Source organism: Mustela erminea, chromosome 4 (assembly GCF_009829155.1).
Source record: "Mustela erminea isolate mMusErm1 chromosome 4, mMusErm1.Pri, whole genome shotgun sequence".
Taxonomy (NCBI): domain Eukaryota; kingdom Metazoa; phylum Chordata; class Mammalia; order Carnivora; family Mustelidae; genus Mustela; species Mustela erminea.
In genome coordinates this window covers 122,547,361-122,564,359 of record NC_045617.1, presented here as the reverse complement: position 1 = coordinate 122,564,359, position 16,999 = coordinate 122,547,361, and the positions used below count along the sequence as shown (strand labels likewise).

The following is a 16,999-nucleotide window of genomic DNA, read 5'->3' as shown; positions in this document are numbered from 1 at the left end:
TAATATTGGATATGATAATTGATTAAATGTATAATGTATATTTAACTTACACAAAGTAAGCTGCAAACAATTAAAAATATAAATAACTAAACGTCTGAGAAGATTCGATACTGTCTGTGAATATTTGGATGGAAAACATGTCACTGGGCAGGCCTGGTCCTCCCACAGCGCTAAGATGGCAAAAACCACTGACCATGATGTGAAACCTGTTAAGAGTCACTTAATAAGAAATCTTGCAATTGGAGGAGAGAAATGGGAAATAAACTCCTGTTCAGAGAGTCGGCTTTAATGACTTGTCTATAAACAGTGATGTCAATACTGTCTTTAGCTTTAGCAGAGAGAGATGTTACTCATTAGGGTATCTGGATTAATTTGAGAAAGGAAGAATTAATTAGCATACAAAAGTAATACAGGAATCAAAGAGGAAAAACAGTCCATACTATTTTTTCAAATTTAACTGACGGGATGTCTGACATGACAGGTACATGGAGCAGACCAGGGAGATACCCGGGGTGGTTCAGAGTCAAGTGTTCAGGGAGCTTCAGAGTGTGCAGGGAGGACAGTGTGTCAGCGGAGCCGTCTAGAACCAGAAGGAACACACAGGCACAGGAACACAATCGCGGCCCTGCTGGGGCTTCTCCCGCCCCTGCCCCTGAGTGGGAACCTGCAGACTCAGGCACCAGGGCATCTCCACATGATCACCAGAGCCAGAGCTCCGCAGAGCTGGGCTCCTCCATCTGTTCATTCCTAAAGCCCAGGCCTCGTTCGTGGCCCTTGGTGGCCACCACTTGCTCTGCTGCAGGGCTGCGCCCATGTGGGCAGAGGTCATGAACATCTCAGTCCCCAGCAGCTCCCAGAGGAGGGAAGGGCCGATAGGCATTTCCTGGAATCGAGCCCAGCATCGGGCTCTCTGCTCAGCCGGGAGCCTGCTTCCCTTCCTCTCTCTCTGCCTAATTGTGATCTCTGTCTGTCAAATAAATAAATAAAATCTTAAAAAAAAAAACAAATTATTATCCCCACAGAATAACAAGCATGAGGATTGCCCACACATGAGCTATTGTGGCAATTTCTCTGAAGTTTACCTCAGGTTGTCCAGCTTAGGCAAACAACAAATATTTAAAGATGATCAGAGCTAGAATTTAACATCCATAAAGACGTTACTAAAACATAATTTCTCTCTATTATAATAACCCTCATTTTCAGAAACAGCCAAATCAAGACTAATTAGTTTGGAAACAAGTCCAATTTTAATGAACTTATTTTAATTATTTATGTAAGCTCGACAAGAATAGCAATTAGCTGTATAGATCTTTTAAAGTTTGCTTTGTTGGAACTTTTTGCAAGGAATCTCTAGGTGGAACTCTCAGTAGCCTCTCCAGGCCAGAAGCCAAGCCAAGTACGTGCCATCAGAGGCGTGCAAAAGCTGTGGATGTGGGCAGCTGAATTCCTCTTCATGAGCTCCCAGAGTGTCTGAGGTTCCTGTGCCCGCCAGGAAGTGGCATTATTTGCTCACTAGTGAGGCTGCTGGGAACTCTGTAAGCAAGGTATCAGGGAAACAGTTCCAAGGGGCTTTAAGGCTCCACATTTCATAAAGACAACCTCAGATCCTTAAAGCTGTTTGGTCATCTCTGAGTCCATGCATGTCTCTCTCAAATATGACATTCCAGTCAAAGCCTTGGTAAAATAACCCATGTTTCCAATGGTGTCCCATCACAAGAAGAACAGATTCTTATTGAGCTTATGCATATGAGTATAGTTGCCATAGAAGAAAGAATATTTATGTTATCTTAAGAGAGAGTTTTCTTAACCTGGAAGACCAAACATTGGAGAACCAGAAATGTTTTAAACAAGAGTCACAAAACTATAATCATTTTCTTAGTTTATTTAGTCCCATGTTACTGATTCTTGTTTAGTTTAAATACAGCTTTTATTTAGTTCAAGAAATTCTTACCCATTTTAGTTTAGGATTTTGAAGACATCAAAAACCTGTGTTTTTTTCTAAAGTACCTTTAAAAAAAATCTATTTGACAGAGGAGAGAGAGTACAAGCAGGGGGAGCAGCAGGCAGAGGGAGAGGGAGAAACAGGCTCCCTGCTGAGCAGAGGGCCCTATGCGGGGGTGCTCCATCCCAGGACCCTGGGATCACCACCTGAGCTGAAGGCAGACACTTAACCAACTGAGCCAACCAGGTGCCCCCTAAAAGTCCTTTTTATGAGTCTTCTTGAGGATGAAACTCATTTTATAAATGACAAAAGACTGAAATGCAATTGATAAGAAAATTCAATTACTTCTGTGACATACAACATTTTAATAATTTGAATGTTGTGATGACCCTATTACATATATATAATATATTACATATATATTAAAGCTTTAGGAATTGCATATCATCTTTAGAAGAGTTATAGCATTTTCCCAGATAACATAACATATGGTTTATCATTTTTGTTTGAGGGTGCTTTCCAGGTAACTTAACATACCAGGTAAACAAGCCTAATTGGTCAAAAAGACCTCATTTACAATGTAAATTTCATGGAAGTTTATGAAAAACTTTAGCTATAAAGGATATGCCTAAGTAGGACTACAAATTATTGTAAAACCCAAAACTTATTTATGTGACCAAAGTGACGTAAGATTCCAAAGGCAAATAAGTAGGGTCATGTAATTGTTAGCAAAACTTACCTCCTTTAAAACTGAGAAATTTTGGGTGTCTGGGTGGCTCAGTTGGTTAAGCCACTGCCTTCAGCTCAGGTCATGATCCCTAAGTGGAGTTGGAGTCCTGGGATCCAGTCCTGCATCAGGCTCCCAGCTCCAAGGGCAATCTGCTTCTCTGTCTGACCTTCTCCCCTCGCATACTCTCTCTCACTCCCTCTCAAATAAAATATAAAGATCTTAACAAAAAACAAAAACAAAAACAAAACCCTGAGAAGTTTTAACTAAGTAATCAAAGACCTGAAAAGACAAAGTACAGAAACTGGTTTTCCTGGGCAGATAAAGAGAAAACAACTTTTTTCATTTTCTAACCAAAAGGAGAACATTAATTTAAGAAAACTTTGTCTTTTTTAAGTGAAAGAAAGTGGAATTTCAACCTTCTATCAGTGCACCTTTAAAACCCACTTATTTCAGGGATACCTGGGTACTCAGGTGGTTAAGCCTTTCAGCTCAGGTCATTGTCCCAGTGATGAGGGAGCAGGAGGCTGGCTGAGGACAGAGCAAAAGCTGGCGCCTTGCACCCCCTCTTCACCCGCTCCCCTCCATATGTGTAGCATTCCTCAGGCACCCCTGACTGCTATAAAACGATAAATAGTTAACTTGCAGGGATCGCAATCCTGCAGAACAGGAAGGAATCTCCCTTGCTCTACAGATGTCCTAGAAACCTAAACAGGGAGGTTACCTTATCAGTAGCACAAATTTCCAGAGGCAAATAACTCTCAGTTCCTGAAGCCCTAATGAGTTTCTCCCCACCATAAACTGGAGGAGACTGAGGTAGAAGGGAATGTAAATGATAGCAGGATCATAATACCCCACCAAGAATCTCCCAATTATCTTGATGTTAATGCCTGACCTAAAGACGACATTGATCAGGCCATAAGGGCAAGGCCTCCCCCCCCCTGCCCCCTCACCCGGGCACCCTGTAGGCCCTCCTTAACATGTGAAAACTCTGTTGAAACCTCCCATCCCTTCCCCTCACCTTCCCCCAACCGCAGGGTATATAACATGCCTACCCTCACAACCAGGGGCAGCCGCATCCCCGTCTGCCCACGGATCCTGTCCCCGTGCTCTAATAAATCACCTTTTGCACCAACGACGTCTTAAGAATTCTTTCTTTACTCGTCGGCTCCGAACCTCCTCACCCCACCGAACCTGACTTAGGTTCTGGGACTTCATCACCAGGGTCCTAGGGTCCTGGGGTTAAGCCCTGCTTGGGGCTCCTTGCTCAGTGGAGATCCTGCTTCTGCCTCTGCCTGCTTCTCTCTCTTTCTCTCTCTCTCTCTCTCTCTCTCTCTCTCTCTCTGTACCTCTCCTCCTCTTTGACAAATAAAATCTTTTAAAAAAATTTATTTCAATCTTAGTCCATTCTGACCATATATGACAATTTTTTCCCAAAGATTTCTCTTTACAAACCCTCTAAAACTTTTTTGCATTTAGATGTTGTCCTGAGCCATTTCTTTTGAAATAATCAATCTTATTTAGCACAAAATTATCTTTTTTTACATTTAACAAAAATGTATTCCCATTTCTTATATCTTTCTTACATATCTCCTGCTTTTCTACATACAGAGTTGTTTCCCTTAATTTCATCAGTATTAATTATACTTAGCAGAATTCTGAACTCTTAGAAACCTTAGTCTTTAGTGAAAATTAAGCAGTAACCAATTATAACTGTTATACCGGAACTTTTTAGACAGCAAATTTACGAATCAGTTAAGCACAAAGCATGTTTACAACAAACTCAAATATCATTAGTTTCTTTGTAATAAGAAGTCAAAAGCACAAGTCTATGCCCAGTACTATGCTTTAGTACTTTATCCTGCTTGAAAAAGAGCTACATATCCAATGAATTTAATCCCAATTTATTATCCAAGCAAAACATTAAAGCTTCAGGTTAGCAAAGACTTTTAAAGCTATCTTAACCAATTATCCACGAAAACTCCAAGGCATAAAATTAACCATCATTTTAAGTTATCTTTCTGTTAAAAAATTATAACAGAGATCACAAAAGCTTATTTGACCTTCAGTAAATCTTGGTAGAATAAATAAAATAAAAAGTTAATGCTGATAACTTTAAGGACATATTTATCTTAATTAAACCAACAACTCAAATTAGTTTAAATATCCAATTATATTTCACTTGGATTCTCCTTTAGAAATCAGTTTGCTCCCCATTGTCAATTTTTTCCTGAGACTTTGGTGGGGAATCTGAAATGAGCAATGTATTCGGTCCACACCCCAGGTGGTGCAGAAACAGGAGGAGGGGCAGGGCGTGGCAGAAGAGGCAGAGTGCCCCCCAGAAGGCAGAGAATGTTCCTGCTCTAGAGTCTGTCAGCTGGGACAGATGAGCAGATGCAGATTTCTGTTTGTTTTTCCACCAGAGTGGAAGTAGGCAGTCCATGTCAGGCCAGAGAAGACAGGGAACGTCCCCAAAACAAAGGAAGTTTCAGCAGCTTCCTGGGGATATTTCCTAAAGTCCCCATCCTGCAGCAGACTAACCAGAGACAGTGGGTTCCAATGATACCCATTAACCTGGGAAATGAGGGAGAAGCCCCAAATCCATTAGGAGGAATGGAGAGAGAGAGAGAGAGAGAGAGAGTCAGTGTCCCCTTTGCCAGGGAGGGCCTGTGTTTTTTTCTAGGAATCTGAAAAATTAACTATTAACTATTAATTAATTAATATTAATTAAAATTAATTTAAACTAATTATTAATCTGATAATTAATCCATAATTATCTGGATGATAGATAATTATCATCCAGTATGTCAGGAGGGAGTTTACTAGCCAGACACATTGGAGCAAACACATTCTGCAAGAGGCTCTTAGGTCGGGGTCCTGACGCAGAGCCCTGTTTTCTGCAGAAGATATTTAACTGATAGATCCTACTGAGGCCATGCAGTGCTACAGGAGATCAGTCCTTTCCTAAATTTTATAATCCAAATTGTTCCAGTGGGTTAGGGGACACCTGAGTGGCTCAGTCAGTTAAGGGTCTGTCTTTGGCTCAGGTCAAGATTCCCAGGTCCTAGTGATGAAGTTCTAGAACCTAGGTGAGGTTCGGTGGGCTGAGGTCCGGAGCCAATGACCGAGAAAGAATTCTTGAGACATCTTTTGTGGGGAGCCATGCAGCAAGAGCTGGGAGTCACGTAGATGGATATGCCTGAGGAGGAAGGGCTGTGAATGTTTAACCCAAAGAAAAATGGGTGCGCTCATGGACTACGCACGTTCAATGCCTGGAGTCACAAGGAGGGTATATGATTAACCTAAAGTCTTGGGAAAGGCACAAGATCTGTAGAACAATAGAAACCTATGGAGTCACGTAGGTGCTCACGAGCATCTCACATGCTCATGGATAAGGTCACTAGTAGTCCTTCTGATTGGTGTTTAGGTGAATCGCGTGATATGGTGATTGGGCATTTGTAACTACTGATACTATAATAAGGGGCTTAATTTGAGGAGCGGGGTTCCCGAATCAAGATATGTAGAAGACTGACAATAAAGAAGTTTGCCACTCAACCTCGTCTGCGGGTCGTTCTTGCGGGTCGAGAACGACATCTGGTGCCGAAGCCCGGGAACCCGACTCTGGACGTGGAGCGAGGATTGGGGTAAGAGCAACGAGAAAGTTTGCCCTAAGGGCCCAAGGGCAACGAGCAAAAGTGCGCGCCTATTTCCTGTCTTTAGACGGGGGTGATTTCTCTGAGGACGAGTTTAAAGTTCCCCAGAAGGGAGAAAAGTCTCCGGGGACGAGCGTAAAAGTTAAAGTTCCCCAGAAGGGAGAAAAGTCTCCGGGGACGAGTTTAAAAGGGCTAAAATAAAGTTCCTCAGAGGGGAGAAAGCTTTCCGGTATGGGAAACGAGCTAGCCCGATATAAAATGGAAGGTCCATTGAGAGACCTTTTGAAAGCCCATGGCACTCCTTTAAAGACTAAAACTGCTCGCGCCTTCTTAAAAGAGGCCGGCGAAATTGCCCCTTGGTTCATAGAGGAAGGGCTTTTAAATGTGCCACAATGGAAACACCTGGGCGAGGATTTAAAACTCTGCCTCTCTACATCCCCGGGGACTCTCGCCGTGTGGTCCCTGGTGAAAGTATGTTTGCAATCCCCCCGAGAGCCCCTGCAGCGAGCAGTACTACAGGGAGGGGAAGTTTTTTTGCAAGTGAAAGAAGAATCCCGTAAGGGCTCCTCCCGAGACTCTGACCCCGAAAGCGAAAGCTCAGAAGGGATGTCAGAAAGCGAATTGCAGGAGCTAGAAAAGATAGAGGCAAACAACAAGAAGGAGGAATCTCCCCGTCTCCAGACAGACTTGGGAGCCATGAGGCAACGACTTGAGGATAAAGAGGCGGAATTGCAAAAGGTATTAGGAGAGTTAAGAGTGCAGGGAGAAGTAATGGCGCAGCTGAGAGCAGGGGCGGAAGCCGCAGTTGTGGCACAATCGAAATTAAAAACGAAAGTTACGCCGCTTCCGCATTCTAGCTCCACAGCGCCACCCCATGAGTGGCCCCCGCCTTATAAGCCCAGCTGCACCAAGACGTGCTATTGTTCGGGCCGCGCCGCGGAGAATTGGAGAGAGGTCCTTGGCCCGGGAAAAGGTTTTTTTCCAATGTTAGAAGATCAAAATCATCAGAGGTACCACCAGCCACTAGATTTTAAGTTGGTGAAGCAGCTGAAGGAGGCAGTTAGCAGCTATGGGCCCCAAGCAGCCTTTATGGTCTCCCTTGTGGAGTCGCTAGGAGCACTCTACCTCGCTCCCGAGGATTGGGCCAACTTGACCAGGGCGGTATTAAGTGGAGGACAGTATCTAGAATGGAAAATCCAAAATCAGGACAATTGTCTGGACACAGCACGGAGAAATGCAGCCGCGGGTAACCCGCAATGGAATTTGGAAATGCTGACAGGCACGGGGCCATACCTCGGGGCCCAAGTGCAGAGTACATACCCCCCTGCGGTGTATCAACAGATAGCCACAGCGGCCCTCAGGGCTTGGAAGACACTGAAAGGGGCAGGAGACTTGCAAGGCCAATTATCCAAACCCGACCCGGTGCTTAGATGGCACCGAGGTTCCCTTTGTGTTTTCCCACAGGATGCGCCTGCTCCACTCTGGGTGCCGGAGTGGAACCTGTGGAGGGTGCTGGTGATGGTGATGATAGTGACGATGACTGTCCTACAGCCTGTTCCCATGAAGGCGGAGCCAGTTCAACTGTGGTCGAGACAAGAGACTGCCCAGCTTCAAGCCCTTCTTTAAATGGCTCAGCATAGAGTGCAATCTTCTCACCCTAACTCATGTTTGTTACTGACGCTTAAAACTTTGTAAGCTCTTTATTTTCTCACTTTCCTTCCCTGACGCATGTATGGTATGTTGTAGGAACTATTATAGGTGTGCTAGTAGTAGTTATTCTTTTCATGTATCTCTTGCCCTATGCGGCTAAAATAATACTTGCAGAAGTTTACAAGCTAAGAGCCACCGTACGTAACCAGCAGCTGGCCAATCGCGGCAAGCTCAAGGAACAGCCTTAGTCGTCACCAAGTTACCCTTTGACTCCAATATTGGTTAAACAGACTATGCCGGCCTCCTCCTCAAGCCAGACCTGACTCAGACGCTCACGATATGGGCTCTGGAAACTGGTACCTCCCCCAAATATGGCTTAGTATGCTGGATCGGTAGCCAAAGACGGGTAAGACTGATCCCTCACCATAGCAACCTAAGACAGGGGCTCCTCGAACAGGGGGAGTACCCGATGACGGGTAAGCATGTGTGTTGAGGATTGGCAACCTAAGACAGGCATGATCCCTGCCATATAAATAATAAATAAGGGGGAGATGTGGGGAGCCATGCAGCAAGAGCTGGGAGTCACGTAGATGGATATGCCTGAGGAGGAAGGGCTGTGAATGTTTAACCCAAAGAAAAATGGGTGCGCTCATGGACTACGCATGTTCAATGCCTGGAGTCACAAGGAGGGTATATGATTAACCTAAAGTCTTGGGAAAGGCACAAGATCTGTAGAACAATAGAAACCTATGGAGTCACGTAGGTGCTCACGAGCATCTCACATGCTCATGGATAAGGTCACTAGTAGTCCTTCTGATTGGTGTTTAGGTGAATCGCGTGATATGGTGATTGGGCATTTGTAACTACTGATACTATAATAAGGGGCTTAATTTGAGGAGCGGGGTTCCCGAATCAAGATATGTAGAAGACTGACAATAAAGAAGTTTGCCACTCAACCTCGTCTGCGGGTCATTCTTGCGGGTCGAGAACGACAATCTTTGGTGCAAAATGGTGGTTTATTAAAGCACAGGGACAGGACCCGTGGGCAGGAAGAGCTGCTGCCCAGGGTTGTGAGGGATGGCAGGTTCTGTACCCTGTGGTTGGGGGAAGGTGACGGGAAGGAAGGTTACATGGAGTTTTATATGCTAAAGAGGGCCTACAAGGTGCCAGGAGTCCGAGGCCTACCGGAGGCCTTGCCCTTGCAGCTTGATCAATGTTGTCTTTATTTTATTTTTTTTTAAGATTTTATTTATTTCACAGAGAGAGATCACGAGCAGGCAGAGAGGCAGGCAGAGAGAGAGGAGGAAGCAGGCTCCCTGCTGAGCAGAGAGCCCTAGGTGGGCCTCGATTCCAGGACCCTGAGATCATGACCTGAGCCGAAGGCAGCGGCTTAACCCACTGAGCCACCCAGGTGCCCCAATGTTGTCTTTAGACCAGCCATTAACATTAAGATAGTTGGGAGACTTTTTGGTGGGATGTCACAATCCTGCTATCAATCGTCTTTGTTAGTGAGATTTAGGACATTTGTAAGCCAAGGGATTGTGAGCTCTGCAAATTAACTATTTGCTTATTGTTCTTGGCAGTCAGGGCTGCCTGAGGGATGCTACACATAAGACTGAGGGGGAGTGGATGGAGAGGGGGGGTGCAAGGCGCCAGCTTTTGCTTTGTCTTCAGCCAGCCTCGTGCTCCCTCATCACTAGGATCAAGCCCCTCATCCTTGGGGGGGGGGGGTCTCTGCTCAGTGGGGAGCCTGCTTCTCCACCCTCTGACTGCCTCTCTGCCTACTTGTGCTCTATCTAAGACAAAAAAAAAAAAAAAAAGAGGTACTCCAAGGAGAGCCTTTGGGAACCTAAGAAGAGATCTTGCCTTGCTGGGAAGGTCACACCTTATTTTATCGTGCCTTGAATAACCAGCTGTGTTTGACCCACAGGAAATACTAGAAAAGGTTTACAAGGGGAAATTACCCAAATTTGCATTACACAGGCCAGAGGAGTCCCTGTGATGGATGAAGTGTGATGATTTTCCATGCCAACTTGCCACATATGTTACAGGATGACAGGGTTCTTATCTCATGGAGTCTAAGAATGAATCTCACAGACACAGAAGGGTGAAGGGAGGGGCGCGTGGGTGACTCAGTGGGCTAAGCCTCTGCCTTCGGCTTAGGTCATGATCTCAGGGTCCAGGGATACAGCCCCACATCAGGCTCTCTGCTCAGCAGGGAGCCTGCTCCCCACCCCCACCCCTGCCTGCCTCTCTTCCTGCTTGTAATCTCTCTCTCTCTGTCCAATAAATAAAATCTTTTTAAAAAGGGAAGTGAAGGGAAGTGAAGGTTTATTAGTGAAGGTGAGAACAGGAAGACAACGCTCTCTAGAGTGAGAAGGGTCCAAAAGGGCTGCAACTGAGGCTTTCAGTGGCAGTATCTTCTTGAGAACTGACTGGGAAGCTCATGGCCTTGAGAGTCCTGTGCCATCTTGGCTTGAGCAAGGACCATTGAGAAACCGTTAATGACTTACTTCTTTGGGGTTTGGTCATTTTCTGTGATACACTGTAGCTGCCAAAGAACTCCCAACCATTTGACCCACTGGAGGCCAGGGGTCTGTTTCCTTATCTCTTGTTGACTCTGACTCAGAGCTTCTGCCTGCCAGGAATTGTCTCTCAGCCAGGGACTCCTGCCTCTCCCTGCCTACACCTTAACCCTTTCCTTTCAATACCGGATGAACACATCAAATGTCAGACTTCATGGTTGGTAGGGCACTTGGAAGTTTCGGGGAAATCTCAGGAACAGGTAACCACGGCGAAGGTGAGTGTCAAAATCTGAGTAGAAACTGCACATCCTTGAGTGGCCACTAATCGAACAGACAGAGGGCAGCTCACTCAGGACCCAGGGAGAAAATGCAGTCACTGGATGCAGAAAAACAGGGCCCAGGCAACAGCTGTCAGCACTGCAGGGGCTCAGGCCATAGAGGGGTCTGTGCAGGTTCAACAGTTCTAGGAAAAGAACAGTCTTCAAAAAATAAAATAGATTCCAGATTTGTTTAAATATAAAATGCATAATCCACTTTTAAAAAACGTATTACCAGACATACAAAGAAATGTATGACTTATTCAAACAGAAATGTGTGACTCTAATGAGAAAGTCAACAGAAACCTTATTCCCAGTGCGCCCAGATGTGGGAATTGGCACCAAAGGCTCTCACGCAGCTTCAGGAAATATGTTCAAAGAACTGAATAAATATGTGTTGAAGGAACGTTAGAAAATCTTGTCATTAAATGGAGAACAGAAAGGAAACTGGAACAAAGAAGCAGAATGAACTAAGAAGACCAAATAGGAATTCTAGAACAAAAAGAAAGATATATAGTAAAATTCCATAGGTAAACTGCATTGAAAGCCTGGAGAGGCAGAATGAAGAATCAATTTGTTTGAATATAAATAGTTAGATCATTCAGACTGGAGACTGACCCTGGATTGGGCCTTCTGTTTGTACAGCCCTGTGTCCCTGCTGGGGAGCCCAGGAGACCCCGGGGAGGTCCCTGGGGAGAAACTCAAAGACCCCTCAGGTCTTCTGCTCTTAGACCTGTTGCCACACGGCGGTGGTGGTGGTTGGGGGGGGGGGCCGCTGCTGCGCTCCCGTCCTTCACCGCCAGGGGGCGCACGAGGCTGTGCTGAGTCGTGTCCAGAGGGAGGAACTGCAAACTCCGTGTCCAGGTGGAGAGTAAGGGGCCTTCTGAGCAGCGCTGGGGGAAGGCGCAGCGGTGGGACAGGGATCCGGAGAGAGGAGCGCTCTGGAGCCCTGCCCCGTGTCTGAGTTGCCATCTGTCCTCCCCTGACCCCTCTCTCCAGTCCCTGGATCACAAGTCCAGGAAAACTGAAAAGTAGATCCTCGATGGTCCTGGACTGATTCCCTCTCTGAGGGCTGTTTTACAAAAGACACTCTTATCATAGAATAGTTGGAGATTTACAGAGAAGTGACAAGGTTGGTGCAGAGTCCCTGAGCACCCCAAACTCTCTTGTCCTGTCGTTAACCCCAATCTAACCGTCGTGCATTTGTCACAGCTAATGACACAATATTCATACATTACTACTGATCTCCACACCGGATTTGCTGTCATGGTTTTGTTTTCTCTCCCCGGATCCCATCCAAGTGGCCTCATTGAGTCCCATTATGGCTTCTTCGGGCTCCTCTGGCTGTGACCGTGTCTCAGACTGTCCTTGTTTTTCATGACCCTGACAAGTTTGAGGAGATGGTATGGGTACTTTGTAGACTGTCTCTCATTGTGAATCAGGCTGGGATGCTGTGGGGTTTGGGAAAACCACACCTGGGCAGGCCGTTCTCCACACAACATTGCAAGAACATACAGTGATCACTTGCTCATCATGGATGAAGTTCACCTTCACCCCCTGGCTTGGGGTCATCTAATCCAGATGCTCCCTGTGAAGTTCCTTCTTTGGCTTTGTCCCTGTCCATAGTCTTTGTAGGAAGTCACGAAGTACAGTCCACAGGTGACGGCTGTTCCGCTGGGACAATTTGCATGCAGGTTGTTGTGTAAACATGAGTTCTCAAATGACTTGGGTAAATACCTTACAGGGGGATCAGCAGCTTGTGTGCTTAGTCTATGTTTGACTTTGTAAGAAGCTGCTGACCTTCTCCCACAGCAGCTGTGCTGTTCTGTCTTCCCCGCCGTTAGTGACTGAAGCTTTCTGTGGCTCCCTGTCCTAGTCAGCAGGTGACAGTATCATTGTCTGGATTCCCATCATCTAACAGTGTGTGATGGCAGATCACTGTTGTCACCTGCATTTCCCTGATGACACCTGCTGCTGAACATCTTTTCATGCGCTTATTACCCATGAGTACATCTTCAGCTCTCCATAATTTTGCTCATTTTTTAATGAGTTGTTTTCTTATTGGTCCTTTTTAAGGGTTTTATGAGTATTCTAAAACAAGTCCTTTATCACACTGTGATTTGTGATTTGCAAATGTTTTCTTCCAGTCTGTGGCCTGAGCTTGTTTCCTGATATAACAGTAGACATTAGGGCACAGGTGTATTTTTCAAATAGGAGACATGACAAATGGCTGACTGCGCTGGATTTTGGGTAGAGAACATGGGTTACTGGAGGGTGAGGGATTACCATATGACTTCTTTATTTTTGAATATTTGTATCTATTGAATTCTCTTGCAGGTGAATGAATAATGACTAAAAAAGAAACTACCCTAAAATCCCTAACACCTGACAGATCATCCTCAGATCATGTTTGAAAACTCAGGTTCTTATCTGAACCTGAGTTTTCTTCATCATCACCAACCAATCATCTTTTCACTGAACTATTTCACTTTTGAATTTCTTTTTCTGAACCAGGTGGGCTAGATTGTATGGATAAATTCTCCCAGTAAAATAGCTTAAAAGGCCATGCAATGTAGAAAAACCATTGTCTTGAAAACATGAAAAGACAGGATAATAATAAATAAAACAATGAGCACACCCCAAAAAGAAGGGAAAGACCCTGGTTGGCCCCCCAGAGGGCAGGGTCCTACAACATCAAGCAAAGGCTCTGTGAGTCCACTGCTCATAGCACAGATAGGCAGGCCCAGCCCTTCCACCTCTGTGCCCTGAGATGCTGATTTTCCTACCATCTCCTCTTTTAAAGTGTAAATAAAGCCTTTACATTCTGATTTTGATGAGTATGTATGATGTACAATATAAATGATCTATCTATCCTCCTGTTGCTGGAAGTCTTTCTCTCTCTAAGGTGAAGAGCACAGAGTTCAGGGCCCCAGCCCTGCTCTCTCCAGATGTCATTTCCCCAGTCAGCTCCTGTCACCCCACCACTCTCTCCCTGCTCCCCTCTGAGGGGATGAGCTCATTTGTTCTTCACTCAGAAAAGAAGGTCTCAGGTGAGAACTGCACAGGCCCCCCACCTCACTCCCCACCTCTGCACCTGTGTCCTCATCTTCTAAGCAGTGATGGGGGAGGGGCCCTCCTGTCTCAGGCTGTTCCTCCATGTGGGCACACCTGGCCCCTCACTCACTTGCATCATGCCCTTCCCCCTCCCTCCTGGCTCAGCCATTCCTCCTACAAACATGCTGGGATGACTCCCATTCCACAACATAAAGCAAAACTAAATAAACCAAAGTAAAATCATCCCATAAAAACAACACTTGATCCCATGACTCCTCCAGCTCCTGCCCCATCTCTATGGCCTCCATGCAGAACTCGTCCTGACCCATCATCTCACCCACCATGTTGTCTTTGTAGCCAATGGTTAGAGGCATGGGGCTTTACAAGTCAAATCCTTCTGCAGATGACCCCAAGCTTTGATGACCCCATTTCCTGAATCTCAGAGAACAGCTGCATTAGTTCTTCTGGCTGATTCTCTGATTATTGCTTCTGTGCCTCTCAGTAGCCTGCTTCTTAGACTCCTTCTCTGGTCTTCAGGTTTATGCGTCATCTTTCCTGAACTGCCTCCTCTTTCACTCTCCCATCTGCCCCACAAAATTATTTGATAATTTCGATGAGCTCAATGTTCAGTGTTTCCTTTATTATGACCATGAAATACTAGTCACAACTGAGTCTTCTGTAGACTTATGATTGCGATCACTTTCCTGCATCAACTTTTTATTTTTCCCAAATATCTTATCCTTTCATTTACTTTTTTTCTCTTTTTCTCTTTTTAAATCCTTCCTCTGCTCCCCCTGAGTAAACCTTCATGAACTGGAGCCCATCCACTCCTCTCCCATCTTCATGTCTGTGCAGCTGCCTGGCTTGCAGCCCACAGTCCTGCCCCATGGGGAGGGGATGCCTGCATCCCTGGGGCAGGGCTGACACCCAGACCCCCTGCAGCTCCTCCTGGGGGAACTAGGCCTCTCTCCTGCTGGCTCCCTGTGGCCGGGATTCCATGTGCTCCCCTTGTTTGGTTTTCTCCATCATTTGTCCCACTCTGCCTACTGCTGTCCTATGGAAGGAAACATGGAAAGGAGAACAGAAACTCTCACATCTGAGGAGACTGTCACACATTAACATGACAGAGACTTTGCTGGACAGAGATGTCCTTGGGATTTGGGGACCTTGTCTCATGCCTTCCAGTCCACAGGCCCATGTTGTTGCCTCTGAGAGTTTTCAAGGCATCTTCCCTTCCACCCTCTTTCTGACATTTCATATGATGTGTCCTGGTGTAGGTCTTCTCTCATCTGCTCTAGGTAAGAATTTCGGTGGGTCTCTCAACAAGTGTGTTTATCCCTATAAAGTTGTAGAAATATTCTTGAAATTTTTTTCATCATTTCCTATTCACCTCATTTTTTAAAATTTATTTTTTATTTATTTTCAGCATAACAGTATCATTATTTTTGCACCACACCCAGTGCTCCATGCAATCCATGCCCTCTATAATACCCACCACCTGGTACCTCAACCTCCCACCCCCCGCCCCTTCAAAACCCTCAGATTGTTTTTCAGAGTCCATTGTCTCTCATGGTTCACCTCCCCTTCCAATTTCCCCCAACTCCCTTGTCCTCTCTAACTCCCCATGTCCTCCATGATATTTGTTATGCTCCACAAATAAGTGAAACCATATGATAATCGACTCTCTCTGCTTGACTTCTTTCGCTCAGTATAATCTCTTCCAGTCCCGTCCTTGTTGCTACAAAAGTTGGGTATTCGTCCTTTCTGATGGAGGCATAATACTCCATAGTGTACATGGACCACATCTTCCTTATCCATTCATCCGTTGAAGGGCATCTTGGTTCTTTCCACAGTTTGGTGACCGTGGTCATTGCTGCTCACCTCATTTTTTAAAAAAAGATTTCATTTATTTGACAGAGAGAAACACAGTGACAGAGGGAAAACAACAGGGTAAGTGAGAGAGGGAGAAGCAGGCTTCCCGCTGAGCAGGTACCAGGGCAGGACCCTGGGATTATGACCTGAGCCAAAGGCAGATGCTTAATGACTGAGCCACCCAGGCACCTCTCACCATCGTTTTTAAAAATGTTGTTATTAACTTGTTGGAAACATTTGATCGAGAAACAAACAGGTCTTCTCTCCTGCTACCATCACATTCCTGATTGTATGACTTGAGGGAAGGAAAACAGTTATCACCCAGTGTATCCACTCAATTATTCATTCCTATGGTCATATTGTTAGTTTCCCAGAGCTCTTTCCTGTTCCATGATTGTACAGCACTGTGTGGAGTTGTGGTTTTTTTCACATCCATATGTCTGTTGCATCCTGTAGATGTGACTGATCCTAGTGGTAAGGGCCCTGCTAGGTCTCCTGGTTTCTGCTTTCATGATATCATGACCTTTCTCCACACAGCACTCATCTCAGGAGCGACTTACGTTTTCCTCTGTCATTTCTGCTCCATGCCCATCTCCCACGTGACAGTGCCAGTGTCCTGTCCAGGGTGTCACCCTTGCTCTGCACTGTAGCTCCAGAGGTCAGCTGATCCTGATTCCCTGGAGACTTCAAGATGTCCACTGGAGGGCACCTGGGTGGCTCAGAGGGTTAAGCCTCTGCCTTCTGCTCAGGTCATGATCTCAGGGTCTGGCATTCTGCTTGGCAGGGAGCTTGCTTCCCCTCTTTCTATCGCCTGCCTCTCTGCCTACTTGTGATCTCTCTCTGTCAAAGAAATAAATAAAATCTTAAAAAAAAAAAAAAGATGTTCACTGGATAATGGACTTTAGTGTGATTTGAGCAGCCAAGTCACATTGCTCCTTAATGTCTTCCTAGGCTCTGAGCCTCCCAGCCTCCCATCACAGAACATTCTGGAACACTGCAACAGCTCACTTTCCTGGAGTGCACAGACATACCTACCCCCTGATAGACAAGAAACAATGAACAAATCAACAAGGTCTCTGGGAGACAAACCTTTTAGGCTGAACACTGGCTCTACCACATCTTTCTCTCTTGAGTCTCCCTTTCCCTGTCTGAACAAAGAAATGCCCTACAGGGTGCTTCCAGAGTTTGCTTCCATGTTTAAGTTCAACCCTCTATGTAAATCACATGGTTAATCCCTGACACATGTTAATTTGATTATA

The 16,999-nt window shown here is 45.5% G+C and overlaps 1 pseudogene; it reads right to left on the bottom strand.

Annotated features, from left to right (window-relative positions):
• The window catches only part of LOC116587519, a 592,489-nt pseudogene that overhangs the window by 315,323 nt on the left and 260,167 nt on the right, over window positions 1–16,999 (bottom strand).